The sequence below is a fragment of the Notamacropus eugenii genome, chromosome 1 (assembly GCF_028372415.1).
Source record: "Notamacropus eugenii isolate mMacEug1 chromosome 1, mMacEug1.pri_v2, whole genome shotgun sequence".
Lineage (NCBI taxonomy): Eukaryota > Metazoa > Chordata > Mammalia > Diprotodontia > Macropodidae > Notamacropus > Notamacropus eugenii.
In genome coordinates, this window is record NC_092872.1 from 401,156,451 (window position 1) to 401,184,013 (window position 27,563).

The following is a 27,563-nucleotide window of genomic DNA, read 5'->3' on the forward strand; positions in this document are numbered from 1 at the left end:
CAAGAGATATTGCTCACTCTTTTAGCCAAGCTGAAGATATTTCCTCTATGTTTTCATCTGTCTTTATCCTGTGATCAAGGCATTTTAATTCTCTCAAATTGATTAAGGACTTGGTACAAGTAGTTTAAGCTTTTGATAGATGTTTTGATTTGATCTCATCCTCTGGCAAAGATTCTTGGCAAAGATACCGGATGGTTTGTCATTTCCTTCTCCAGCTTATTTTACAGATGAAGAAACTGAGGCAAACACTGTGAAGTGACTTGCCCAGGGTCTCACAACTAGTGAGTATCTGAGGTTGGCTTTGAAGCTAGGTCCTCTTCTCTCTAGAGCCAGTGCTCTATTTACTGCACAACCTAGCTGCCCCGAGGTTAGCCTAGGAGGCCTCAAAGATTCCTTCCAGCTCCAAATATTATCATCATATGCCTGTCTGCTGAAACTTTTTCATGTTAAAGTTCCTTTACTGGTCATAGTTTAGAAGTTCTGATCCTAAAGGTAAAATGTGTTTAATTCTGATACTTTCTTCACCAAATTAGGACTTATTGAGCTGGGTACCAAATCCTTAGTGAAGGATTTAAGTGGGTCAGTGGATAGAGTGCCAGATGTGGAGTCAGGAAATCTTGAGTTCAAATGTGGCCTCAGCCACTTACTAGCTGTGTGACCCTGTTACTTAACTTGATACTTAACTGTGTCACTTCACTTCTGTTTGCCTCAGTTTCCTCATCTGTAAAATGGGGATAATAAGAGCACCATCCTCCCAGAGTTATGAGATTAAAATGAGATATTATATGTAAAGTGCTTAGCGAGGTGCCTGGTACAGAATCGGTGCTATATAAAGGTTAGCTATTATGATTATTTTCATTATATCCACTCTACTGTGTAAAAAGTTTGCCTTCATAGGATCAATTTAACTTTTTAAAGAAATTACCTGGAAATTTTGAACTCTACATTGTTCCCCTCCAGAACATTTTGGGAAGACTGTGTAATCTATAGCGATACAAATAAGGAAGATGCTGCTTCTCTTTGGTCCCCAGAATTGTAAAGCTGTCTTGACGTTTAATAGGCTTCTTTTCTAAACACTGGAGATCTAAGGATGGACTCCCTCTCAGATCTGCTTCTTCCTTCATGAAGTGACTGATCTCAGAACTCTGTCTCCATAATAAGCCTTTAGATACTGAAGCAGAGAAAGCAGTGTTTTGATAAGATGCAGGCCAAATCCAAGAGAGGTTTAAAGTGCACTGATTTTTAAGTAAAAACTGGAACATGATCAAGAGGAAAAAAATGCATTTTCAATCTCAAGAAATAAAAAAGCTCAACCTACTCAGAGCAGCAGTTTTTACTGGTATTATAGAGCACATTTTAATTGGAGCAAAAGTCCCAGATCACATCTTTAATAACATCCCCAATCTCCTCTGCTGCAAAGATACTTATTTACATCATTAAGGCTAGAGAGCAACAAGAGTCAGTCAGCATTTATTTCCTAACATATATTTTCCCCAGTCCTGTTTTCCTCTTTGGGAATTATACTTTATAAAACTGACAGGGCACATGATTAGAGGGTTTTATGTAAATCGTGTAAAATCATGTATTTACTCAGTAACATTTTGCTCACCAGTGAATGCTTGAATTATAACCTTTCAGGTTTCAGAATAGTTGGAGATTTTTAGTAAAACTTAATCTAGCTCAAGTTGAATTTAGCTAATTTTCCCCCTGCTACTTGCCTATCGCAGTTTTCCCAGAGAGAACTGAGGATCTGTGAGAGTAGTTCAGTTTTTTGAAAAGAGTTACAAATTCCTTTCAATTCAAGAATAATTTATTCAGTCCCTACTATGTGCAAGACACTATGCTGTGAAAGATATAAAGGAACTGGTGGGCTGTCCCTGCTCATGAGGAACTAGCAGTTCAGTTGGGAAGAGACAAGTATTATACCCAGGAGACTACTGAGTAAGAAGGGAGGAAGCTGGAGTTGGGTCAAAAGAGCCCTAGATTTGGAGTCAGGAGAGAGGAAATGAAGGAAAGGGGAGGAAGAGGGGAAGGGGAGGGAAGGAAAAGAAGGAAGGGGAGAGGGAAGGAGAAAGCAAGGAAGGAAAAAAGGAAGGAAGGAAGGGAAGGAGGAGGGAGGTAAGGGGAAGAGAAGGGAAGGGAAGGAGGAAGAAAGGGGAAGGAAGGGAGGGAGGGAAGGAAAGCAGGAAAAAAAAGAAGGGAGGAAAGAAAGGAGAAAGCAAGGAAGAAAAAGGAGAGGAAGGGAAGGAAGAAGGAAGGAAAGGAGGAAAGAAGTAGGGGAGGGAAGAGAGGCAGTAGGAAATCAGTTTTATGTGTTGGGGCTTTGTGCTAAGTGTGTTACAAATATTGTCTTATTTTATCCTCACAACCCTGGGATGTAGGTGCTATTACTAGTCCCATTTTACAATTGAGGAAGCCAAGGCAGACAGAGGTTAAATGACTTGCCCTGGTTCACACAGCTAGTAAGTGTGAGCCTCAGTTTTATCTTTTGTAAGAAGATAGTAATGAATTGGGTGACTTCTAAGGTTCTCCAAATGTGGAATTCTGTGACCTGGATTTGTGTCCCAGCTAGTTGTATGACCTTAGGTAAGTCATTCAGCCCCTGAGCCTCAGTTGCCTGGAAGAGGGGAAAATGAATTGTACTAGATGACCTCTAAGGTTCCTTCTGGCCCTAAATCTCTTATTGTATCTTATGATCAGAGATGAACTGCCATATGCATTCTAAGCGAGGGGGCGGGGGGGAGTTCCCTAAGAACTTTGGGTTATTATCATAATAGAATATTAATTGCTCTAGGTATTTGGAGAAGGGGAAAAGTTAGTGTGGCCCAGGATGTTTGGAGAAGGTTTCATGCTAAGCCTTAAGCTAGAATTTATAGGTATAAGAATTTGATATTGAGGTCTCTGAATAGCATTCTTTGGGACTGAATTGGGGAATTTGAGAATTGGAGGAATAGATCTCAAATTGTTTATTCCCTTCCTGTCACTAGAGCCGACTCTCTAGCAAGTCCAAAGAAAATCTGGCATGCATTCCTACCCAATACCCTCTTTGTTTCAGAATCTTGTGAGGCTTAGGGGGGCTTGCTCAGCAGTATCCTGGGACTTACTTTTAAAAGAGCTTTGTAGAAACCTGCTTCAGTAGAATATGATAGGCTCCTTGAAAGCAGAAACTGTCTTGCTTTTGTGTTTATATTCTCATTGCCCAGCACAGTGCATGGCACACGGCGAGCACTGAATAAATGCTTGATGAATTAACAAAGGATTCACTTTGACTCAGAATGATTCAGTAAAGGTTACTTGAAATTCATTTAGCATGATTATGGGAAGAAGGCTTTTTCAGCTTCAGATTTAAGGACCTAGAGGCAATCAGCTTCTCCTTATTAGAGCTTTATATATTCAAACTATCAGTCAACGAGATTGTCTTAAGTCCCTACTATGTGCCAGTCACTGAAGTAGAGCCTGGTTATATAGAAACAAATATAAATTCCCCTCTTGGGCAGTTTACGTTCTGTCTCCTTTACATCTAAATTCAACAAATATTTATGTGTGTTCTATAAACTATGGCCCAGGGGTGCTATGCTAGATGCTGCACCAAATCCTCCAAGATTCTCTAAGACAAGATCCTCCAAGGAACATATAGCCTAGTAGAAGAGATAAGTCAAATTCACAGATAATTCTAATAGAAGGAGAAATCTGATGAGTTCTCCACAAGACAGAAAAAAGTGCTTTGGGGTTTCAGAGAAGGAAATGATTATATGTAATTGGGGGACCTTGATAAAGCCTTTGTTAAAGAGGTTACCCCTAATTTAGGAGGTAGGTGGGAGGTCATTCTAGTTATCAGAAAAAGCATGAAGAAAAGGGCAGAGGTAGGAGAGCATGAGAATGGTCTACTTTGGCTGGATTATGGAATGTTTGTGAGTAATATAAGAAGTATTAGAGTTGAATAAACCTCTGTAAAGATAAGATAGGTATAGGATATATAGGTATAGGATAACTTTTATTAGACTAGAGGGTTGGCTGATAGTATAGTGGAAGGATTAAGAGTCTGAAGACTTGGGTTCCAATCTTGCCTTACTTAGTAGCTGGTAAACTTTGACCAGTCACCCAATCCCTCTATGCCTCAGTTTCCTTATCTATAAAATTGAGCTAAATGATTTCAAAGTTCTTCTAGCTTTAAAACTTTAGGATCTCACTATGGCATAAAGGAAGCAGCAAATCTAAGAACTAGCCAGATTGCTTAGGCTCTGACAATTAATCAACACTTCTTAAGCATCTACTGTGTACCAGGTACTGTTTAACATCAGACACTGCTCTTCCTTCCCCATATTGATGACCCAATGAGATGCAGGAGGGAGACACTTGCTGAGGCTAGTTCTGCTGCTTTGAGGAGGCTACCCCTTCCCCTTTCCTGCCTCACTAAATTTACTTTCCTTGGAGAGTCCAGAGAAGGGGCGGAAACGTGGCCTACTTGCATTTGGTAAACATTTTCAAGATTCACAGAAATTGCTTTTCATTCAGCTTGCCCCTGTCGATGCCCTAGATTTGCTGTTAACACTATATGCAATTTTTAAAGAAGTGTTCTTGGGGAATCAGCTCAGTTTCTAGTTGTAGAAGCAGGTTTTGAAATCAATTACCTTTTTGAATAAGCAGACAACTTGTTATGAAATGGAGGGCTTGCTGCTAGAGGTTATGAGTAGGAGAAATCAAGTGAATCCTTAGGGTATCTCAAGGCCTCTCATAGGAACACAGGAGAAAAGACCTCCGAGGTAATCTCCTCCAACTCTCTCATTTTATAGATATGGACGCTGAGGCCCAAAGAGGTGAATTATCTTACCCAAGGTCACATAGCTCTCTGTCAGAGGGTTGGCCTATGAGATTCATCATTTATTCATATTAACTTTTTCGTTAAAAACATTTACCAGATTACAAAGATTACACTAGAGAGAGATGGGTGAGCTCTGAGAAAGCAGGTGTTGCTGATATAATAATAGCTAGCATTTACAGAGCACTTTAAGGTTTGTAAAATGCTCTACATATATTATTTGATTTGGTTCTCAGAGCAACCCTGTGAGACAGGTGCTGTTATTATCAACATTTTACAGATGAGGAAATTGAAGCTGAGAAAATTTAAGCAACTTGCCCAGGGTCACGCAGCTAGTGTCTGAGGCAGGGGTTTTGAACTCAGGACCTCCTGACTTCAAGCCCATTAGGCTATCCACCAAGCCACCTGAGGGCTTTCTTTACAGTGACCCTGTGTATTAGGATTTCACGTAAGGATCATTAACCCCGTTTGATATAAGAGAGGCATAGTGGCAAGAGAAGCTACCTGGAAATCAGGAAGACCCAGATTTAAAAATTCTGCCTCTGGCATGTACTAGTTTTGTGTCTCTGGCCAAGACTTCTCAGTTTTTAGGCAGTCTTCAGTTAGTTTTTAGACTTCTTAGTTTTTAGGCAGTCTTCTTCAGTCTCTAAGACTGAAGTTTCAGGGAATCCAATCCAAGAAATCCAATAAATATTTATTAAATACCTACTCTGTGCCAGGTACTGGGCTAAGTGCTGGGCACACAATTAATTTAAAGACAATCCCTGCCCTCAAGGAGCTTACAGCCTAATTGGGGGTGGGGGTGGGTGGGAAGGATTGAAGACAACCCAAAACATGAGCCAGGAAAGGGGAGGAAGGGGACCAGGGTACCTGGTGCAGAAACATCTTGTTTCGTGGTGCAGCAGCAGATACAGAGTGAAGTGAGCTACAAAGTCCAATTTCTTTCCTCTATGATGGAAGACATTGGGAGGAGTTTGATATTTCACCTTTTACTCCTCCAATCAGAAGGGAGAGGAGGCTGCTGGAGATCATGTCAGTAAAGCTTGAGTTAGTAGCATGGTCATGAGATTAGAGGTTAGTTTAAACTGGGAAGGGCATCTTGTTCCTGGAGTTGAAACCAGGCAGAGTCACAGATACAGAGTGGAGGGGAAGGTGATGATGATCTTCATTGGCAGTGGTAGTTTCCTCACCTGGTTGTTGCCTTTACTAATGAAATTTCACAATAGTAGTCCTTATCCCTGGGGCAGGTTGGTGGTACAATGGATAGAGAGTGCTGAGCCTGAAGCCAGGAAGACTTAACTTCCTGAGTTCAAATGTGGCCTTAGACACTTATTAGCTATGTGACCCTGGGCAAGTCACTTAACCCTGTTTGCCTCAGTTTCCTCATCTGTAAAATGAGCTGGAGAAGGAAATTGCAAACCACTCCAGCATCTTTGCCAAGAAAACCTCAAATGAGGTCATGAAGAGTTGGACATAGCTGAAAAGAATGAACAACAACGAAAGTCCTTATTACTTTTAGATGACAAAACACTCAAGGAGATAGTGACATGCTCATGGTCACCAACTTGCAAATAGCAAAACTGGAGCTTCAGTTCTGGTTTTTGCATGCCATTTCCAGTAAGTATTCTTTTTCCTATGCCACATTGTCTGCCTCTCTTTGTGGATGCATCAGAAAGATCTGCAGAAAAATGAAAAAAACTCTACAAGATTTCCTGCTTAATTTTTTTTTTCCGCTGTTTTCTTCTGGTAAACCAAGCAGAGACTATAAGAAATACCCAGAGGGAAGACTGAGACAGCAATTTCTCAGCTTCTCTCTCTCAGTTGTGAATGTGACTCTGATGCATCTTTCTCTAGACACCCATTTTGCAGTTGCTGACTATTTTAACTTGTCAGGCTTCCCCTGTGGGGTAGGATTAAAGTTAGGGTTAGCAGGGTCTTGCCTATTTTTCTCTGTTGTGCCTGAGAGGTGTGGTGGAAAGAATCCTGAAGTTGGGGTGAGAAAACTGAGAGTCCAAATTTTGGCTCAAACATTCACTACCTGTGTGACTATTGGCAAATCTTGGTGTACAAAGAGCAGTGGATGTAGGATCAGAGAAACTGTGAGCTTACACGATTTTATCTCTTTGGGCCTCAGAATCCTCATCGTAAAATGAAGGGAGAGTAATAGGTAATCTCTGAGTTTTCTTCCAGCTCAAAATCTATGATTCTCTTTAAACCTCAGCTTCCTCATCTGCAAAATGGGGACAATAATATGTGAAACACCTAGCTTACAGGATTGTTGTGAGGAAATAGTTTTAAAAGCCTATAGAATTAGGAGCTGCTTTTGCTTACTGTCTGGGAAGGCAGTATCCAGGAGCATCTCTCTGTCTTCCTTTGCTTCCAATTGGTTACTTGAAATATAATGTACTCAGAGTTCATGGTTTTAAATAACTAGATGTTTTATTCTTTCCTTTTCCCCCAAGAACCATGAAAACAGAGACTTGTAAATGGGTGGAATCCTAGCTGTAAACTAAGTGAGTTCCTCTGTAATTTTTTTAAACTTAAAAAAACTGTAATTAACACACAAGGAGAGCCATAAACCATTGAAAAAGCTACCCAGTCTCTGTACTTATCTAGCAATTAACTTCTGAAATTTTAGTTGGTAAAAATCAGTTTTGCAGAAGTAGATTACATCCTTTTTTTTCATCAGCTGAAATATCAAGACAATACACTTTTGATATATGGGACTCTAGGCTTCACCAGGTTCCTGAGAACTTACCAAGAATTTATGCAACCATATGAACTATCAAGGATTTAACTAGACTTATTTGATGCTGGCAGTGGTGGTAGTAGCATGACCTTGACTTTGGTCAATGTCAAATGAGCATGTCAAATTGAAGTAATCTGAGCTCCTCTCCAGAGGCTTGCATGTAAAGCAAAACTGTGGGTGATGTATTTTCTTTACATAAATGAGCACAAAGTCAGCTCCATGACAAGGTACGATGGACAGATTGCACTCAGATTCCCCTTTTAGATATCAGCCACCCAAATGATATAGCAGTAGGAAGCAGCCAGTGTGGATGTGGGGACAATTGTACTAACTCACACACCAGTCCTCCCTGACAATTTCTGTGAATCATTTTGCAAATTAAAAGTTTAATTCCTTAACAAGGCTTGGAAATTCATGCTCTGATTTTTTACCATTTTATCATCCCATCCATTCCTCCCCACCCCCATCCTACTTTCATCCTAGCAGCAGCAAGGAAGATGAATATGTTAAATCAGTACTCTCTGGTACTCATCTGACATAAATTGTCACCTGATCCAGACAAGTGGTCAAGTGCCTATTTACAAGGCCAATTTAAAGGGTATGCCTTTCATATCTGCCTACACAGCACAGAGATGGACCAGAATATGTCCTGGGCAGTCAGCCATGATTGAGCCTAGATATCAGTCAATTTTATTGATTTTTTTCCCCTGACACTTTCAAAAAGCTCTTTTGCCCTAAAGTAGCTGAGCTTTTGAAACCTTTGCCATCTTTCCCTTAGTACATTCACTGGACAAGGGAGCAAATGCAATTAACAGCCTTGGCTTAGCACATGACTAGTGATCTCTTGTAGAGTGTTTATAAATGGGGATATAACAGCTTTCCTAGAACCCAAGAATTGGAAGGGGCCCGATGAATCATTTCATCTAAACCTGTCCTTTTACAGAGAGGAAAACTGAGGCTGATCAAGGGGAAGTATTTTGCCTGGGGTTACACAACTTCATCAGTGGCAGTACTGAGGTGCCATCTTAGTTCTCCTGACTCTTAAGCAGCAGTCTTCCTCCTGTAGCACTCTGACTTTCAATTTGTTCTTTTTGAAAATTGAAAACTCCTTTGCAGAAATTTGCTGCTACATTGGAAACAGCCCAGTATCAGTTTCCTTTTCTTCCTCATGCCTGTCCTTCTCTCTACCACCAGTTATAAAAACAACCACAAAAACCACCAAAAAAAAAAGTGCTAAAACAATAATAATAAAAAGAGAAACATACCCAGGCACCTTGATATCCCACACCTCCAGCTATTATTGATGAGACTGGCAACCAAGCGAGTGACAGGATTGTTCATCCTTGTAAACAACTAGTTTTATAGCAGAGGGTTTAGAGCTAGAAGAGATTTGACAGGGAAGAAGTCTAAGGTAGAGTAAGCTAGGATGGGGCAGTATGTGGAACTTGGAGTTTGAAGGAGAATTTGAATCCTGCCTCAAACACTGATGAGCTGTGTTGACCTAGGCAAGATACTTAGCCTCTCCTTGACTTGATTTCCTTATCTGTAAATTGGGGGTAATAATAGCAGATGTCTCTTAAGATTATTATGAGGCTCAATTGAGATAATTTGCATAAAACACTTTGAAAATCTTAAAACACTATATAAATGCTAACTCGTGGTTTAGAGCTAGGATCTGGTGGCCTTGAATGTTACTGCATCCAATCCCTGCACTTGTTGACCAATGAGGATAGAAACTGCAAAAATTTAATGACTTGCTCAAAGTCTCACAGGTAACAGAACTGGATTTTGAATCTAGGTACTCTGACTCCAAGTCCAGAATGTTTTTCACTGCATTGTGTTTATAGGAATTAAAGGGAAGAGTTGGAATTCAAACCCAGGTCTTTCTACTATAAATTTGGTTGATCTACATGGAAACAGAAAGCTTCTTAACTTTTTTTCGTTTTTTTTTACTTTACCATTTCGTCTCTTTCCTTATTCAGGTCAAGCATGGAAACCTCTCTGATTTTTCTGAGCGAGTTTTTGGTTTATCTATGTATGATGTGTATTTTTTTCCCCTTGTGTCCTTTGCCTGCTAGTCTGTTCATTTAGAATCTTCCTTGGGAGTAAGAAGAGCAGGGAAAGAAAAATGGTGGGATGCAAATTCATTCCCTTTGCCTTTTGTTAGGTCTAGTAAAATAATGTTGAACCTTTGGGTCAGAATGAATTTTGGAGATTATGCATGGTTTTGGTTCAGCCACACTTTTCCAGTATGTTGTGACCACCTCTGGCTTTGTTTTGTTTGAACTGGTTTTCCATTCTCTGGTGACTGGCAAATGTGCATATTGCTACCACCCTGGGGCAGGTCTCCCTCTGCCTGGACTATGACAATAGCCTTTTGGTCGATCTGCCTGCCACAAATCAATCACTAGTGCAGTCCATCCTCCACTCAAAGTGATTTTCCTAAAGTGCAGGTATGTCCATGTCATTCAGTAAGCACCAGTTACTTTTTATTACCCCTAGGATCAAATATAAAAGCCTCTGTTTAGTCTTCAGATCTCTTCATAACCTAATTCCGTACCCCATGTGCTTTCATCCCTTTCCAGTTTTCTTATACTGTATACCCTACATACCCCATGTGCTCTGTGATCCATTATCATTGTGTTGTTCCCCAAAGAAGATGCTTCCTCTCCCAGCTCTGAGCACTTTCATGGGCCATCATCCCCCATGTCTGGAATCCTCTCCCTCCTCATCCCTGCCTCCAAACTTCTCTTGCTTCCTTCAAGTTCCAACTAAAATATCCCCTTCTATAGAAAGTCTTTCCCAATCCTCATTAATTCTATTGCCTTCCCTTTGTTGATCATTTCCTGTTTATCCTGTATGTAGTATGTTTGTACATGTTGTTTGCATGTCATCTTCCTCTTTAGAATGTGAGTTCCTTGAGGACAGGGAATATATTTTGCCCTTCCCCCTTTTCTGGTTTCCCAGTGATTAGCACAGTGCCTGACACATAGTAGATCTTAATAAATTATTATTGACTGTCCAACTGACAGTCTTTGTTTCCATTCTTCCAAACAAATGAACTTCCACAGGGTCAATCAACTCCATGAGGTAGGGATTCCAATCTACAAATACAAATTGCTCTCTGCCTGGGATGGCATTGACTACTACAAACACTACACAAGTCATTTGAGTCTCCTGGAGGTAATAGACTGTCATCAGTCATTATATGTCTAGGTAGTATATAACTTCTGTGGAAAATATATTTTCATTTGGATGACCTACTCCCCATCTGCTCAAAGAGGAAAGTGGAGATGGCTTCTGGTGACTTATGGGCTGTTAAAGTCAACATGTTTGAGAAATTGGGTCCTTGAGTATCAGGGGTTCCACCCAGTGATAGGTGGAACTGAATACAGATAGGTAGAATTCTGAGATGCTGAAGAATCATGCTACTTCTATTACCTCTAGTAAAAAAGACTGCATAGCTAAATTAAAGGTTAGGAAGGTTAATGATGATACATTCTTTTTTAGTATTAAAGATTAACATGATAAGTAGCATATTAAAGTTAATTCAGACACAGTGCTAATGGAGGAGACATACAAAATTAATTTCTGCAGTATCTCATAAATTATGATCACTCATTCTTCTTTAGCTGGTAGTCTTTGTCTTGCCAAGTGCAGCATGCATTTTGGAAGTAGGCGTGTTTTCCCTTTGGCATAGTGCCTTTCTTTCCTGAGTAATTTCCAAAGCTGTGTTCCCTCTAATTCTTAGTCACTCTCAGGATTCTGCAGGGTGTTTTTCCTACTAGATTCACCACCAGGAATCATGGACTAAATAGTCAATGGAGAAGTGGGAATCAGCCCAGGGAAGGTGGAGCATAAGAAGGGAGAAAGAAATTTGAAAAAAAAAAAATGAATGAAGCTTAGTTCATTGTGAATGACAGGAGAAATTCCAGATACCATGCACTTTAAATTAAATTCAGTTAGTATTTACTGAATACTTGCTACTCTGTGAAAGGCATAGGGGGAATACAAGGAAGAGTGAGTTGCATCTGCCCTCTAGTAACTTAAAGGTTGTGCCCCTTGATAATTACCAGATCTCTTCTTTCTTAATTTAATAGGACTTCTTTTCATTTTCATATTCTGCCTTTTCATATAGGCATTGGTATGCCTCTCTAAATGTCTTATAACAAGTACCTGTTACAAGGTCTTTTTAACAGAGTAAGTTCCTAATAAATGTTTGTTGAATTGAATATTGATGGTTATCCTTCAACATTACCTATACCTACTTTCTCATTGACTCAGGAGTGATAGCAAGAAAAACAAACCCCTAAGTGACATATAGGAAAGACTTTTAGACTTGGAGTCAGGGAGACCTGAGTTCAAATTCCACCTCAGATATTTCTTAATTGTGTGGCCCTAAGTAAATCACTGAACCTTTCTCAGCTTCAGTTTCCACAACTATAAAAATGAGATAATAATAGCGTCTACCTCACAGGATTGTTGTGAGAATCAAGTGAGATAATAGAGGTAAAGCATTTTATAAACCTTAAAGCCTCTATGTATATGCTCACTATTATTGCTGATATCACAGAATCATAGACTTAGAGTCAGAAGGGACCTTAGAAATCATCTGGTCCAACTAACTCATTTACAGATGTGAAAACTGAAGCCCAGAGAATCAATCAATCAATAAGTTCTTGCTAAGCATCTGCTTTGTGCTGTGCACTCCCTATAGGAAGGACTTCAGGTAGAAGATGGCATTTAAACTGAGTCTTGGGAGAAATTGGATTTTTGGAGATGGTGCTGGGGAGGGAGTACATTCTTTGAGGCCACACAGGTAATAAGTAGCAGAGTCGAGGTCTGAACTCAAATCCCTTGACTCCAAATCTCATGCATTTCTTCTTCTTCACTTTCGTTCCACTGCTGGCACATTGTTTAGTGTGGATAATTTTTGTTTCTGTTAAGTTTTATGAGGTACTTTCTTCACAACAGCCTTATGAGGCAGGTAATGTAGTATCATTATCCCTCTTTGACAGATGAGGAAGCTGAAGCTCAGAGAAGGTAACAGACTTATCCAGGATTGAATGACGAATCAAGTGCTAGAGTCAGGGTGATAGCCCAGGTCTTCTGTTTCTAAGACTCTTGCAATCAGGGTCCTTCCCTCAAAAAAGAGAATATTTAGAAATATAATCTTCCCTTTCTTTCCCTTAGTCAGGAATGTTGCTACACCCTTTTAATGTCTTGGAACATATAGATGCTCATTATTCTGAGCAGTATTCATCCCGGACAAAGGTTACCATGGCTTTCTTAGACCACCTGTGACCAAGAACCTGGTCTTCAGGCTGGCTGCCTGACAGTATTCTTTGAGCTCTGCCTCAAAGTTTCCTGACCCTGCTGATCCCTGGAATTATTTAAGATTGTTAATTGGAAACAAATTAAATCCAACAAGTGTTTATTCAGTATCTTTTCTGTGCCAGACACTGTGCTAGGTACTGAGGATACTCCATCAAAAAAAAAAAAAAACAACAACTCATGTCCTCAAGGAAACTGCATTTAATTTAGAGTGGGGAGAAATAAGGTGTATAGGAAATTAATTATGAATACAGAGTAATTTCTGCAAAAAAAAAAAAGAGTGCTAAGATGGGGCAAGAATCAAGATAAGCTTGTAGGAAGTAGCACTTGATCTGAGCTTTGAGGGAAGCTAGGTGTCACCTTCTGTGAGGTGGCAGTGAAATGAGAATTCATTCTAGGCATGATGACAGCCTGTGCAAAGGTCCAGAGGTAGGAGATGTGATGCCACATATGAGGAGCAATAAAAAGTCCAGTTTGATTGGAACATGGAGTGGAAAGGAAGCGTAATGTGCAGATAACCTGTAATGATAGCCTGGATTGAAGAGCCTTAAAAGCCAAATAGTAGAGTTTGGATTTTATTCAAAAGGCAAATGGGAGTTATTTGGAGGTTCTTGAACAGGGGAGTGACATGTTAAGGGTAAACTTATGTTTTAGACATATCGATTTAGCAGCTATAGATTGGACATAGTAAAGAGGTATACCAGTAAGGAGACTAAGGCAGTTGTCCAGAGGAGAGGAGATGCAAGCTTGAACTAAAATGGCGGTCATGTGAGTAGATAGAAAAGGACAAAGTTCCATAGAGTCATTATGGCAATGTGAACGATCTTTGATTTCTTGTTTTTCTCAGCTCCTCTGCCTCCCTTACTTAGCACTTATCATTACCATTTCCATCTTCAAAACTTTAGTAGGCGACTCAGAAAGAGTTGCTCCTTCTTGGATGTATCTTGTATTCTCCTTAGTACTAAATGCAGGGCTTCTTAATTTATTGAATACAAATCTTTGCCTGAGATGCTGTGGAAGAAGAACAATAAAAACAACCCAGACAAGATCCTTTCTCATTAATAGCTTGTAGTTTTGCAGTATATTCACTAACACATTCTAATAAACAGATCATAAATATCTTCAAAGCACCAGGCTCTTACAAAACAGGAAGCATAATATTATAAGCAAATAATAGTTAAGAGGAACAGAATGGAGGTTATAATTGAGTTTCGTGGCTTTTCCTTCTTTCTATGTTTCTTTGTGCATGCTTATATTCCTTTTGTGTATGTATGTTGGTCTCACCAGAAAGAGGGCTTCCTATGGATGGAGACCATCTCTCCTTGCCTCATCAATTAATTAATTCAACCAAGATTTATTAGGTACACACTGTATGAAATGCACTATGCCAGACTCTAGAGGATGAGCAAAGAAAACTCCCTGCCTTCAGGTTGCTCACAATTCAGTATAAAAAAGTCACCTATGCGGAAAATTGCAGAATCATGAAATGTCAGAGCTTTCAGGAAAAGGAGAAGAGAAGAAGTATTTATTTTATTTATTTTCAAATTAGTTTTAATTGCTATCTTCTGTTTCTTACATCATCATAGTTATTCCAAGTACCCCTCCCCACTCCCCATCGCCAAAAATCACCCTATATAACAAATAGTATTTTTTAAAGAGGAAAAAAATGACCATAACTAATGAATACATTGAAAAAGTCTGAAAATATGCACTGTGTAACACCTACAAAGTTTTGTAGTAATGTAGTATCACCACATGAAGGGGTGACTTGGCGGGGGGCTCTTCTCGTATCTCTTCATTAGAATACTGCTTGATCTTTATAGGTTTGTTATATTTATTTATTTTTTGGTGTGCCATTATTCTTTCCATTTATGTTGTTGTAGACACTGTGTATGATGTTTTCTTGACTGCTTTTCCTTCACTTCACATCCATTTGTATAGATCTTTCCATACTTTTCTGTATTTATCACACATCATTTCTTGTAACTTAACTTTACTTACATGTTCTGCAACTTGTTTAGACCTTCCCTGTCTGACGGGTATCTACTTTGTTTTTGATTCTTTGCTGTCCCAAAAAGTGTTGCTATAGATACTTTGACCTGGGGATTTTCTTCTTGTTGATGGCTTCCTTCTGGTGTAAGCCCCGTAACACAGTCTTAAGTTCAAAGAGTATTGACATTTGAGACCCCTTATTTGCGCAATTCCAAATCCCTTTCCAAACTGTACAGTATCACAGCTCCCCAAACAATGCATTAGTGATAACCCTCCAACATTGACTATTGACACTTTGGGGGGTCATTTTTACCAATTTAGAGACTGTGAGGGTTTTGATTTGTGCTTCTCATTATTATTTGCAATTTGGAGCAAAGAATAAGTACGTGTGTATATATATGTATATATGTATAGCACAGGCACTGTGCTAAGTCCTTTACAAGCATTATTTCATTTGCTTCTCACAACAACCTTATGAAGTAGATGGAGTTATTGTCTCTCCATGTTACAGTTGAGGAAACTGAGGCAAATAGAGGGTAAGTGACTTGTCCTGGGTCACATAGCTAGTAAATGTCTAGAGGCTGGATTTGAATGCTGGCCTTGGTTCTAGATCTGGTACTCTATCCACTACTGAGCTGCCTTTCAGAGGAGACCTCAGAGACTGTCTAATCCAGGGGTTCTCAACCTGAGGTCATGGAGCCCCAATGTATCCACAGAGAGATTTCAGGGTATCTCTGAACTTAAATAGGAAAAATATATATATTTTTATTTTTATTAATTTCTAACTGAAATTTAACACTTCCTTTGATTATGATGTAAGGGACACCATTCTGAGAAGGGATCCATGTGCTTTTCCCATCTTCCAGAAAGGGATAAGAACTCCTGCTCTAGTTTAACACCCTCATTTGGGAGATCTTGACATTGAATTCAGTGTAGGTGAAACAGGTCATGCAACCTGTCAGTGAGTCAATCAGTAAGCATTTATTAAGCACTTTCTGTGTGCTGAGCCCAGTGCTGAGCTAGTTTGCAGCAGAGATGGTACTAGAACCCAACTTGGCTCTTTCTCCTCTACAAAGAATTTTAAACCCTCTTAGAACTTAGTACAGGGAACTTTCCTAGGTTGCTGCCTGACCAAGAAATCTGTATTATCTCTCCCTTCTCTCTTATTCCTTCTCCTGTTGCTTTTCTCAGTTTTCTTTTTATGCTTTCCTCTCCCCTATTTTCTGAGTATGAAATGATGTGGAAACAAGACATTTCTGTCCACATTTGAAACCCAGACCTAACATCAGAATCACTGTTTGTTTGTTTTCTCCTTTATGTCAGGATTTATCTGCATCCTTCTAACCTTGGGAGTCACCTTGACCCTGATTCCATGTGACACCCTCAGGATTGGAGGCAATAGCATCTAACACCCCTCTGGGCCATCCTTGGTCTCAGAATCCATCACTCAAAGACTGTGAAAGTGACATTAGGCCAGGAGGGGAAATTCTCCCCACTTTCAATATATTTAGAAAAAAAGACACTCAACTTGGTAGTGATTTTTTTGCTTCTTTGAAGTTTGCCTCTGATTTCAGCAGCTTGTTTGAATCACACAGCTCTTCTCCTGGTTGTCTCCAGTGTGGAACAAGATGTTTTTCTTGTTGCTTTAATGTGTGAAGATGCTAATGACAGCATCGGGCTCCCCTTTCCTTTGGAGCTGCTACGCGGTAGGCTTCAGATGATGATGTGGTGATAAAACCATCCTATTTGGCTAATGGAAAACACTTTGTCTGTTTGACTCAAAGAAAACTTCCCACTCCTTTCTCTAAAATAATGGGTCCCTCTCATAGTCGTGGAGTATAAACAACAGACTACTCTTATTATGTGCTTTTTGACCTCAAATATTTAAACTCTGTATTGAGCCATTATTACCCTGTGGAATGTCAGATCAGTGTGGGCCTGTCTCAGAGTGATACAGTTTGGTTTTGGGTTCCTAGGATGATACCATAGTACCATAGGCATGAGGGCCTATGATAAATGGCTTTAAACAATGAATGCCTCCTCCCCATTCACCCCTGCACACACAGTCCCTAAATTGCCAAGAGTGCTGTAAAGTAGAAATCAGAGAATGCTTGCTTGAGCCAACATTTAGCCTATGTAAAATCACTCTTGGGATTTTTCAACATCCTCATTAGCACTATGCCTCTATCCTGAGTGCTACTACTGAGTGGTGAGTCCCTGGCCCAGGCCTCCACGAGGGGCCCAGCCATGCTTTTTTCACTCCCTACTCCATTCGGTCTCCAGACTTTTCCACCACTTTACCAGCTGGCTTGGATACCCTTCTGTCCTCACTTTCCAGCTCTCTTTTATGCAGTCTTGTATTAGCATGCAAACTCCTCGTGGGTGGTAGTTGTTGTTCAGTTGTATCCCACTCTTGGTGACCCCATCTGAGGTTTTCTTGGCAAAGATACTAGAGTGCTTTGCCATTTCCTGCTCCAGCTCGTTTTACAGATGAGGAAACTGAAGCAAACAGGGTTAAATGACTTGCCCAAGGCCACACAGTTAGTAAGTGTCTGAGGCAAGATTTGTACTCAAGATGAGTCTTCCTGATTCCAAGTCCAGTGCTCTATCCACTGAGCCACCTACCTGCCCCTTCCTTGTTGGTAGAAATATTTTATTTGCTTCTGCTAGCATCTCCAGTGATTATCCGAGTGTCCAGCATATAGTAAGTGCGTAATACATATCCCATCTCTTATTCTCTCTCTGTGCAAATACACACACAATGAAGTGAAGATTTTAGGTTATATCCAACTAATTGAACTGAAAGGCTTACCAGAGATTCAGTTCTCTAGATATTTCAAGCAAAAGTATTCTGAGTTTGAGTCAACTGATGAACAAGCATTTATATTAAGTAGCTACTCTGTGCCCAATGACGTGTTAGGGGCTAGGAATCCAAAGACAAAATAAAACAATTCCTGAATTCAAAGACCTTCCATCCTAGCATGACAAACTATATCTACTCAAATAAGTAAACTCAACAGTCAAATGGAAAGGTGTAGATGTTAGGAAAAAGACAAATTCATAAATAAATATGCTAGAATTGATAATAAAAATACATAAGGAAGATCTAGTTAGACTTATTTCAAAAGAGAGAGGACCCTTATTGTAGAGGGAATCCAAAGAGGATTCATGGAGGAGAGCTTAGCTGACTTGGACCTTGACACATAAGGCATTTTTTTTTTCGTTCTTTCAAACAGCATCTAAAGCAGGCTTACAAACAGGTGGGATTTGTATGCCTGGATAGTTAAGTTTTGTGATTTGGGTTTGTTACCAGATGGGTAACTCTTATTTGGAATGGGGCCATGTTTCTGGAAGAAGAGCAAGTCCTTACGTTCTTCCAGAGGACAGAGACACCTGGATTATAGGTTTCCTTACATGGGAAGGAAAGACAATGAAATCTAGGTGGGTGAGATATGAGGGGATAAGGATTTTTTTATGGATATAAATTGACATGAGTGAGAGATATCACTAAATCAAGATCAAATGGGGAGAAGGGTTATTTGGAAAAGCTTATCTCAGTGGTGAAGAAGCCTTGACGTGTTTCTTCCCTTGCATGGGTTTGAGATGGCCCACATTGCTTTGAAGGAAATCTTCCTTTTAAGCCTGGCAGCCAAGTTTATTCACATAAAGGCAGCTCAGTACAACACTGATTTTTTCCATTTGCTTTTCTTTCCATTAGCTGGAGAGAGGAGATGGGTGAAACAAAGCCTCTTACCAGAGTACGTGAAGCTCATCTTGTGCTGCATTAGGAATGCAATTTATCTAAACGTAATAGAGCTGTATATGTATATACATAATAGATTTCATAAATCATACATGGGGCCATGACTCAATTGACCAAATCTGCATCTGACTTTTCATTTTATTAAAACATCTTTTTGTGGAGGAAAATTAAATGTTAACCAGTGAGCTTGCTATAAGGATATTGGTCAGCATTTACAGTGTGAATGATCTTTGGAAGTTTGCTGTGTAAGGGGATGTGTAGGTATCTATCACAATGCATGTTTTATAGCCCTACGTGCTATTTGGAAAGGGTCAGAAGGAAGCAGGCATGCAACTTCTGGATAGCAGTGATGAAGTGGTATTGAAAGTCTTTCATTACATATTAATTTAGAGCCTGAAATTCTGAGGTCTCAATTGTGCATATTTTATTTAATCTGTATGTCTCTTAAAGAAGGCAATGTGGCAAAATGAATAGATGCTGCATCTGGAATTAGGAAGACGGACATCCATGACAGACACTTATTAGCTTCAGGATCAGTTTCCACGACTGTAAAATAGAGGTAATAATAGTTACCTCAGATGTTGTTGTGAGAATTAAATAGAAAAACATATGCCAAATGCCTTAAAAACCCTAAACCAGTATAATTGTCAACTGTTATATGACACATGTATAATATTCTTATGCATTCACTCATTATGCAGGCCATTTAGAAATTATGCTTAGAAAAGTTGAGCTAGTGGCAGAGATGAGTTTTTCCTTTACATACATGCATATACATCCTATCCATGAAGGAACTATGATCTTGTCATTTCCACTGTAAGAACTACCTCCATAAATGCAGATTGTAACCTATCTCTAACTTCAATTGCTCAGTCAATTGACAAACATTTATTGTGTCTTTTATATAACCATCACTATGCTAAGCACCAGGCACATAATGAAATGAAATGAAATAGTCCTTCAAGGAGTTCATATTTTGGTGGAGGAGCTTATGTTCTATTAGACTTAGTAAATAAATCCTTGGGGGTTGTCTGAGTCTCAGATAAGTTAAGTGACTTCTTGATGGATACACAGATAGTAAGTGTCAAAGTTGAGATACAAACCTAGGCAATATGACCTCACCACCTCTAAAAAACAATCCGAATAATTGTGCAGTTATAATGACCTAATCTAATTAGGTACTCGCTTATGGAAGCTCTGCAGATAAGACACCATATTATATACCCTTCTGGGAGCTCTAGAATTTTCTTTATGAGTTTAGCACAAAATCCTGTTTTAGGTTAAATATAAAAGATCTGTGGTAAAAGCCCTACTTTGATTTTGTCTCTAAGTGTGTGTTTGAAATAAGGTTCTGTAAGTATATTTCTTCTTTGGGATTTACTAGCTAATTATACTTTCCCACTTACAAGATACCTGAAGAGAATTTTTATAGTAACAGATTCTGAAACCTCCAGATAGACAGTGTTTGTTTAACTGGGGAGACATATTTTGCTACGTGGGTTTAATAAAATGGAGATGTACTTTGGGCCAGGCTGGGCTGGAGAGGGGACCGATTCTATATATTGTAATTAGGATCTTTTTCATGGAGGTAAGGAGGTAAGACTGCAGGGCTCCTGAAGAATGGGAAGGGGGATGAAGAAGAGAGGGGGAATCTAGCAGAGTTGTGGGAAGGGGGATGAAGAAGAGAGGGGGAATCTAGCAGAGCTGTAAATGCTTACAGTCTGAACCGTGATATGAGGTGGGGGGTGGGGGTGGTATCTATTGATTTCCTTGTGGGTGGAATTACTTTTCCTTGTGACACTCCAGCTATCTAAGGGAAGTTTGGAGAATAATTTATATCTCTCAGGCTAGTTTCATCTGCCAGAGGGTTGCTGCTATCTACCTCTAAGTAACTTTGAACATTTGCAGATATTTCTAAGAACCAAATCTGAGAAAATGACAGAGAGAGTAGACTTATACGTCTCACCAAATAAAATTCTGTTTTATGTGGGTCGTATTCTTTGGTCCTGGCCCCTTCAGACCCAAGGTTTTGATACAGATTTCCCTGTATACCCCATGCTATGGGTGAGTTGGGTATTTGGGATCTGGATACAGGATTTTGAACTATTAAGGACTGCAGCCAAGCTTCTCCATCCTTGGGGAGCAGAGCCAAGCTCTCTTAGAAGTCAGTGGGAGCTCAGCCAGCCTGGAGCATGTTGTGCCTTAGAGACTGCAGTTCCAATGCAGGGAATGATGATATACAATTGAAAGACAAAGTAGAGAGCCAGATGACAAAGTTGGATGACAGCTGCAGTTGAAAGTGAAATTCCAAATAAAGGAAGACAGCACTTCACACATACCCCTTGGTTATGCATACATTTTGCAGTGTGGATAACTTTATTTGACTCTCTGTGTGGTTATTTATATTTCTATCACAACCAATCCGCCGTGAACAGGTAAAAATGAACTTAAGGTACAGAATCTGGGAAAAAGTCAAAGCCTTCCAGGTGATTCTTATATTTGGGGATATGGAGCTAAGATAGGTTATGGAATATCTTTTATGGAGAGCTTTCAAAATGAAATAGATTTTCACTTGTTATAGATGATCTGGAATATACATTGCTGCAGCTAGGGCAGGGTGACCCAGGCTTTGCCCTAAGGTGTCAGATGGCACCTTCAGACATTGGATTCTTTCAGCATGTAAAAACTAGAGTTTAACACCAAGAATAATTAAAGTAAAAAGTTACCAGATGGCCAATTGAGGTGAGCTCCTCCCCAACCTTGTCCTACTTCTCATCCATCCCTGTTAGCCTTCTCAAGAGAAGGCACTTTGCTTTCCCTCCTCAGTATATTATGGCAACCCTCCTCCCAGCTGAGGGTGTGCTTTGTCCCACTTACCTTAGGTGAGATTTGTGGTATTTACCCTGGGCACAAAAATTTCTGTATCCAGTTCTAACAATACAATTCTAACCTTAAGGTCTGTGGGTGGACTTGATTTCCCTTGAAGATCCATTTGCTTGTTTATTCATCTAATAAACATTTGTTAAGGACATCCCATGTATAATGCACTCTACTAGGTAGGTATTTGGGGAGATACAAAGGTAGGCAAGGCAAAGTCCTGGTCTTTGTGGAACTTCCGGTCTGAAATGGAAAGAAGATGTATCTTTTCCTCTCTGAATCCTGTCCTTCTATAGGACCCAGTTTTAGTCCTATTTCTTTTAGAGTTAAGTTAATTCAAGTTAATAAGTATTTGTTATCATTGTTGTTCAGTTGTAGCCAACCCTTCATGACCCTATTTGAGGTTTTCCTGGCATTGATGTTAGAGTGGTTTGCCATTTCCTTCTCCAGCTCATTTGTCAGATGAGTAACTGAGACAAACGGGGTTAAGTGACTTGCCTAGAACCACACAACTAATAAGTATCGGAGGCCAGATTGGAAAAAATCTGGGAGATTTTTCAAGATTCAAAAGAATCTTGAAGACTCAGGAAGGATGAGTCTTCCAGATTCCAAGCTCTTTCCACTGTACCATATAGTTGGTAGTTATTAAGTATTTACTGTGTGCCAGACCCTGGCAGAGAGGTAATACAAATATGGGCCAAAAGAAATACAGTCCTTGCTCTGGAGGTGGAGTGTACATTGTGATGGGGGAAGACAACAGATAAAAGGGAGAGAGAAAGTTGGAGGGGAAGGATAAAGTACCCACATGGGGGCCTGGTGGTAAAGTCTGAAAAGTTAGGAGAAGAGGCTGGAGAAAAGTGCAAGATGGCTGACTTGGCCATTTCTTCAAAATAGAGGTTCTAACTAGGAGTACTTACCAATGGCAAGAGGGGACTAGGAAGGGACCTTTCAGGGTGAGAAAACTGCTGAGGAGGCATGGTGACAAAGCCCAGAGAGTCAGGAGTGGAAGTAGATCAGTCATAAAGAAGCTAAAGAAGGATGTGCTTTAGAGTGATTAGAATTTCTTTGGTGACATGGGAACTACATTTATGGACTTATCAGTCACTAGAGCTGTTTCTGTCTACTTGTCTCCTCTCTCTCTGGGGAACCAGACTGAATTAACCACTCATTTAGGACTTAAAGTGTATTGACTTTATTTATTGAATTCAATGAAGTTGTCACATTATTTGATTTCACACTGCTGCATTATTTCCCTTGGGATGAAGCCAATGACCATATTTTACATGATTATAACTTCAAATGATATGAAGTTGACTACTTTGCAGGATTCATCATTCCCACTACTTGTATTATATTTTGTGTTCCATATTAGATTTTAAGCCTATTGAAGGCAGTAAACTTGCTTTGTCCTTTGTATCTACCCAGTATGTATAGAACATGGTAGATCAACAGTAAATCATCACATGGTTTGTGCATCTATGTTGTGTGTGTGTCTTGCCTCAAACACTTACTGTCCTTAGGATCCTGGGCAAGTCACTTAGACTCTCCCAGTCCCAGTGTCCTAATCTGCAAAAAGGGGGTAATAAAAGCATCTACCTGCCAGGGTTGTGAGGATAAAATGAGACAGCATACATAAAGTATTCTATTCTAACAGTAAAGTCCTATACAGATGTCTATTATTATAGACTGACCATGTGATTTCATTGGTATAGTGAACATTTTATGAGAGAACTAACTCTACCAACGTAGAGCAGAAGCTGCTCTCAAACTGAAAGTGCTAGAGAGTCGACTGGAAGCACTATGTGGTTAAGTGACTTGCCCAGAATCACACAACCAGTACGTGCCAGAGGCAGATCTCAAACTGAGATTTTTTTAAATTCATGGCTAACTTTCTTTCTACTGTGCTGCACTGCCTATCATGAGACCTGTTCTTTTTTTCCTCTTCCTTTTTCATGGTAACAGATTTCTTTATTAGAATCACCTCCTATAAACTGTGATGTCTTGTCAGTTCTGTATAATTGCTGGCCTCCATCACAGCAAGACTGTATACACACCATCCCTTCTGAATCTGCCTCACGAGGAAGGAATTGATCTTTTGTCAATCAGTTAAAAGGACTGCAGTTACTATTTTCTGCACCTGGGGTTGTTAAAGCAATTCCAGACAGAAATCATAGTTGTCCTGGAAAGAGGAATATATGTCTGTGGGCAGATTGTTTGACATTTCTGCACTGGGATCCCTCCTCATCTCTGACTTTGGACAACTTTCTTCCTTCAAGGTCCAACAAAGGTACTGCTTCCTCCAAGAAGACTTGCCCGATTGTTTCTATTGAAGAGTGCTGTTTTCCAAACCCCTCATCCTCCAATTTTCCTAGAACATTTTGTTTAGATTTCTCCTCTCCTTCTTTGTCCCCACCACACTCTGCCTCATACATTTACTTGCATATACATTCTATCCGGGTAGATTACCAACTCTGATAGAGCTAGAACACTGACATTTTTTACTTCCTAGCCTTAGACTTGAACACTTAAATCTTGGTGGAACTGAGGTTTGGGGAGCTAAGTAAATCTGGTCATTAGATAGTAGCAGGCATAGGAAGGCAGCATGGCTTAGTGAAAAGAGAACCAGTTTTTGTGCCTTGGATCCCTTTGTTGGTTTGGTGGAAACTTTCCTTTTTCCTCTCCCCTCCCCTCCACTAAGCCCCTGCCTAAGGACTCTCCTCTGGACCCTCCTGGCTTAGGAATGATTATCAATAGTAACTTTTGCTGTTTCCCTTCAGTCTGAGGTCTTCATTTCCTTTGCCTCATTAAAGGGGCCATCCCCTGACTACTTTTTAATAGGCATATTTTAGTTAAGTCAAATGGAGGAGGGGAGGACTAGATGGTGTCTAAGGTCCCTTAAAACTATAGATATATGATCCTATGATTCTGCCCCCTCCCATTATTCTCTCTCCCTCTACCTCCCTCCCTCCCTCCCTCCCTCCCTCCCTCCCTCTCTCTCTCTCTCTCTCTCTCTCTCTCTCTCTCTCTCTCTCTCTCTCTCTCTCTCTCTGTCACACACATACACACACACACACGCATTTTCCTATGTTCTAGTGCTTTCTTACTCACAGCCACTTTCTTTCTTGGGCCAACAAAGAGAAGGAGAAATGGAGTGAAAGGGTTATTTGTATTCAAAGTGCACCCAAGACCAACTCCAAAATGACTTTAATAGCCTATCACACTGGCAACACCTCAAGAAGGCTGGATTCAGGTGTTACCTACTGCCAGATTAAAAAGGCCTTCTTGGAGAAAGACAGAATCCTGAGTCTCTGTGCTATACATTTTTCTTTCTGCAGCTACTAAAAAAAATCACAAAATTCCTTCCTATTAAAATAAAAAGAACAGGTATATCTTTGCTGGTTCTTAAGTGGCTAGTCTGAATTACAATTTGGACTTGTCATCTGACTGCAGATCTCTTGGTCTTTTGTCTGGCACTGAATGCCCGAGGCAAAGGATTGAAGCTGGATTTACAGATCTCTGATATTCGTTAGTGCTACCTATGAAGATTTATTCAAGGCACTGCAATATTTATTTTTCAAAACTCTTTTTTTTTTCTTTCACAATCGAGTAACAATTTTAAAATGCTGCATCTCAAGGCTGCACGAACAAATGTGATTTTTACACCTCCAATTATCAAGGAGAAAAATTATTTCATTTCTGAACAGAGGAACCATAAGGTTTTTGTAAATTGTGGTTAAAGGGAAGACAAATTACTTTCTGAGAAGCAGACCACATTATTAATGGCTTCCTCAGCTGAAAACTTGCTGACTCTCTGCACTGCCAGCGTCTGCCTAGTTGAGTCTCTGGTTTCGATAATCTGGGCAACAAATGACTTTCAAATTGATAAAGCACTTTTCCCACTGGGGGCCTATCATATAGCTCCTGAAACCTCAGTGAGTTGTGAACAACATGTGCCCACATTTCTAGTCTCTCCATTCACGTAGCCAGCACCTTTCTCCTCTGCACTCACAGTTTTATCGGTTACTATTTCATAGCATCGGAGAATTTCGGAATGGGAGGGGACGTTAGAGGTCATTTAGCCCCATCCAGTCATTTTAGAAATGGAAAAATCAAATTGCAAAGAGATGAATTGTCTTGCCCAGTAAGGCATATTCAGGAAGCAGAGGTTCCCAGATCCTTCTTTTCCCTTAGATTCATACTTCCCTGGGGTCCTTGGTATTTTAGCTAGAGTTCTGATAGATCCATTCTCTGCTGCTCCCTCGGGAATCCATTTGGCCCGGGTTCATAGGAGAACTGTATTTAAAAGTAATTTCTCACAGCTAACTGCATATAGCTCTTTCCTAGGAGATAAGACTTTATTTTACCCTCGGATGCTCAAGGTTGGAAGAGGATGTAGGATCATATATTGAGAGTACAAAATAGATTTTGGGGGATCATCTAGTCCAATCTACTTGTTTTATAGATGAGGAAACTGAGTCACAGAGGAGTTCAGTGAGGTTGAATGTCATATAACTAATGAATGACAAAGCCAAGATTCAAATCCAAATCTATATCCAACATTTTTCTACCATGCAATTGAAATAATCAGATAGATTCTATGTCACCTTTTGGTTGATCCTATTTACAATTCATTGATTTTGTCCTGTAACTGCCTAAGTCATGGTTCTTTGTCTCTGAAGTTAGTTCAGAAATTCAGCTGGTTTATAATGGGTTTAGAATGAGCAGTTCTTCTACTAATCACCATTCTATTTTTGCTTCAATGATATCTGTTATCTTTGAGGGATTGGGGTGGACACCTGGTTTACTATCTTTATACCACCAAGCTATCTGTCAAGGATGTCTGACTTGTCATCCAAAGAAATCTGGTCCACTATCTCTAACCTTGCAGGTGGATTCAAACAATGACCATTCCTTAATCACAGGAGGAGAGAAGGGGGTTGTTGCTAGCTCTCTCACCTCAATTTTCAACCAATCTTATTGTCTTCCATGCCTCAGCTCTGTAACCAGTCATGTTGATTTTGCCATTTGTGATGTTGCGTTCTTATGACCAATCATAACTTGTTCCCTGGCTATAAAGTTCTGTTCTTTGTTCCGTACAAAACCTACAAAAAAGAATTGTCCTCCTCATTCAGGTCTTAGCTTTGCTGAGGAAGCTGAGATACTACTTATTGATAAATTCATGCTTTGCTAATAAATTGATCATGCTTGGAACTTTGTGCCTTGGTTTACCATAATTTTAACTTATACCATATTCCAAGGCTGATTGTTGACTTTACTCTGTGATGTGTAGTTTACCTGTGGCAATTCCCTTCCATCCCTTACCTGTGTTTAAATCTTGTCAGTTGTTGGAAATCATAATTGAAGGAAGCTCAAAGCCAAGAAAAGTAATCTGACTTATAATTAGGATAGAAATCTAATGATAAAATAGTATTCCTGGAATTGGATTAGTAATATAGACTTTCAGGTTACCAATAAGGTTTGTTCAATTAAACAATACTTATTAAGGGTCTATCATATGCTGTCCTTTAGCTATAGAGACAGAAATGAGAGAGTTTTTTATTTCATAACTGGGGTCACAGAAGAGGTGGAAAGAACATTAGTGGTCATCAAATCCAATGTCCTCATTTTACAGATAAAGAAACTGAGATCTATATAGGTTAAATGACTTGCTCAGGGCTACACAGCTAGTAAATGTCTGAGTCAGGGTCTGAACCCAAGTTTCTCTGACTCCAAGTCCACTGGTCTACCCATGATACCATGAAGCATCTTTTGCTCTCTTTGAATTGCATAGCTGCCATGCGTTTCTTCTGTGTTTGAGGTTTGTCATTTCCATGGGAAATGTATTAGTGAAAATTTATGTTGTTAGAAATGGGAGGGAACTCCAGGGTCAAGAATTCCGGAGCTATACCAATACCTTCAAAGTTCTCAACCACAGCAAGAGCTCTACTCTTTCTTCCAGGAGTGTTTGTTTATAAACTGTAATCATTCTCATTGCTCACTTAAAAATAAGCAACTGACTGAAGGAACTA

The 27,563-nt window shown here is 39.8% G+C and overlaps 1 protein-coding gene across 1 annotated transcript in view; it reads left to right on the plus strand.

The window, feature by feature from the left end:
* Positions 1–27,563, plus strand: part of DOCK2 (dedicator of cytokinesis 2) — a 480,195-nt gene that overhangs the window by 147,119 nt on the left and 305,513 nt on the right. The window lies entirely within an intron of this gene.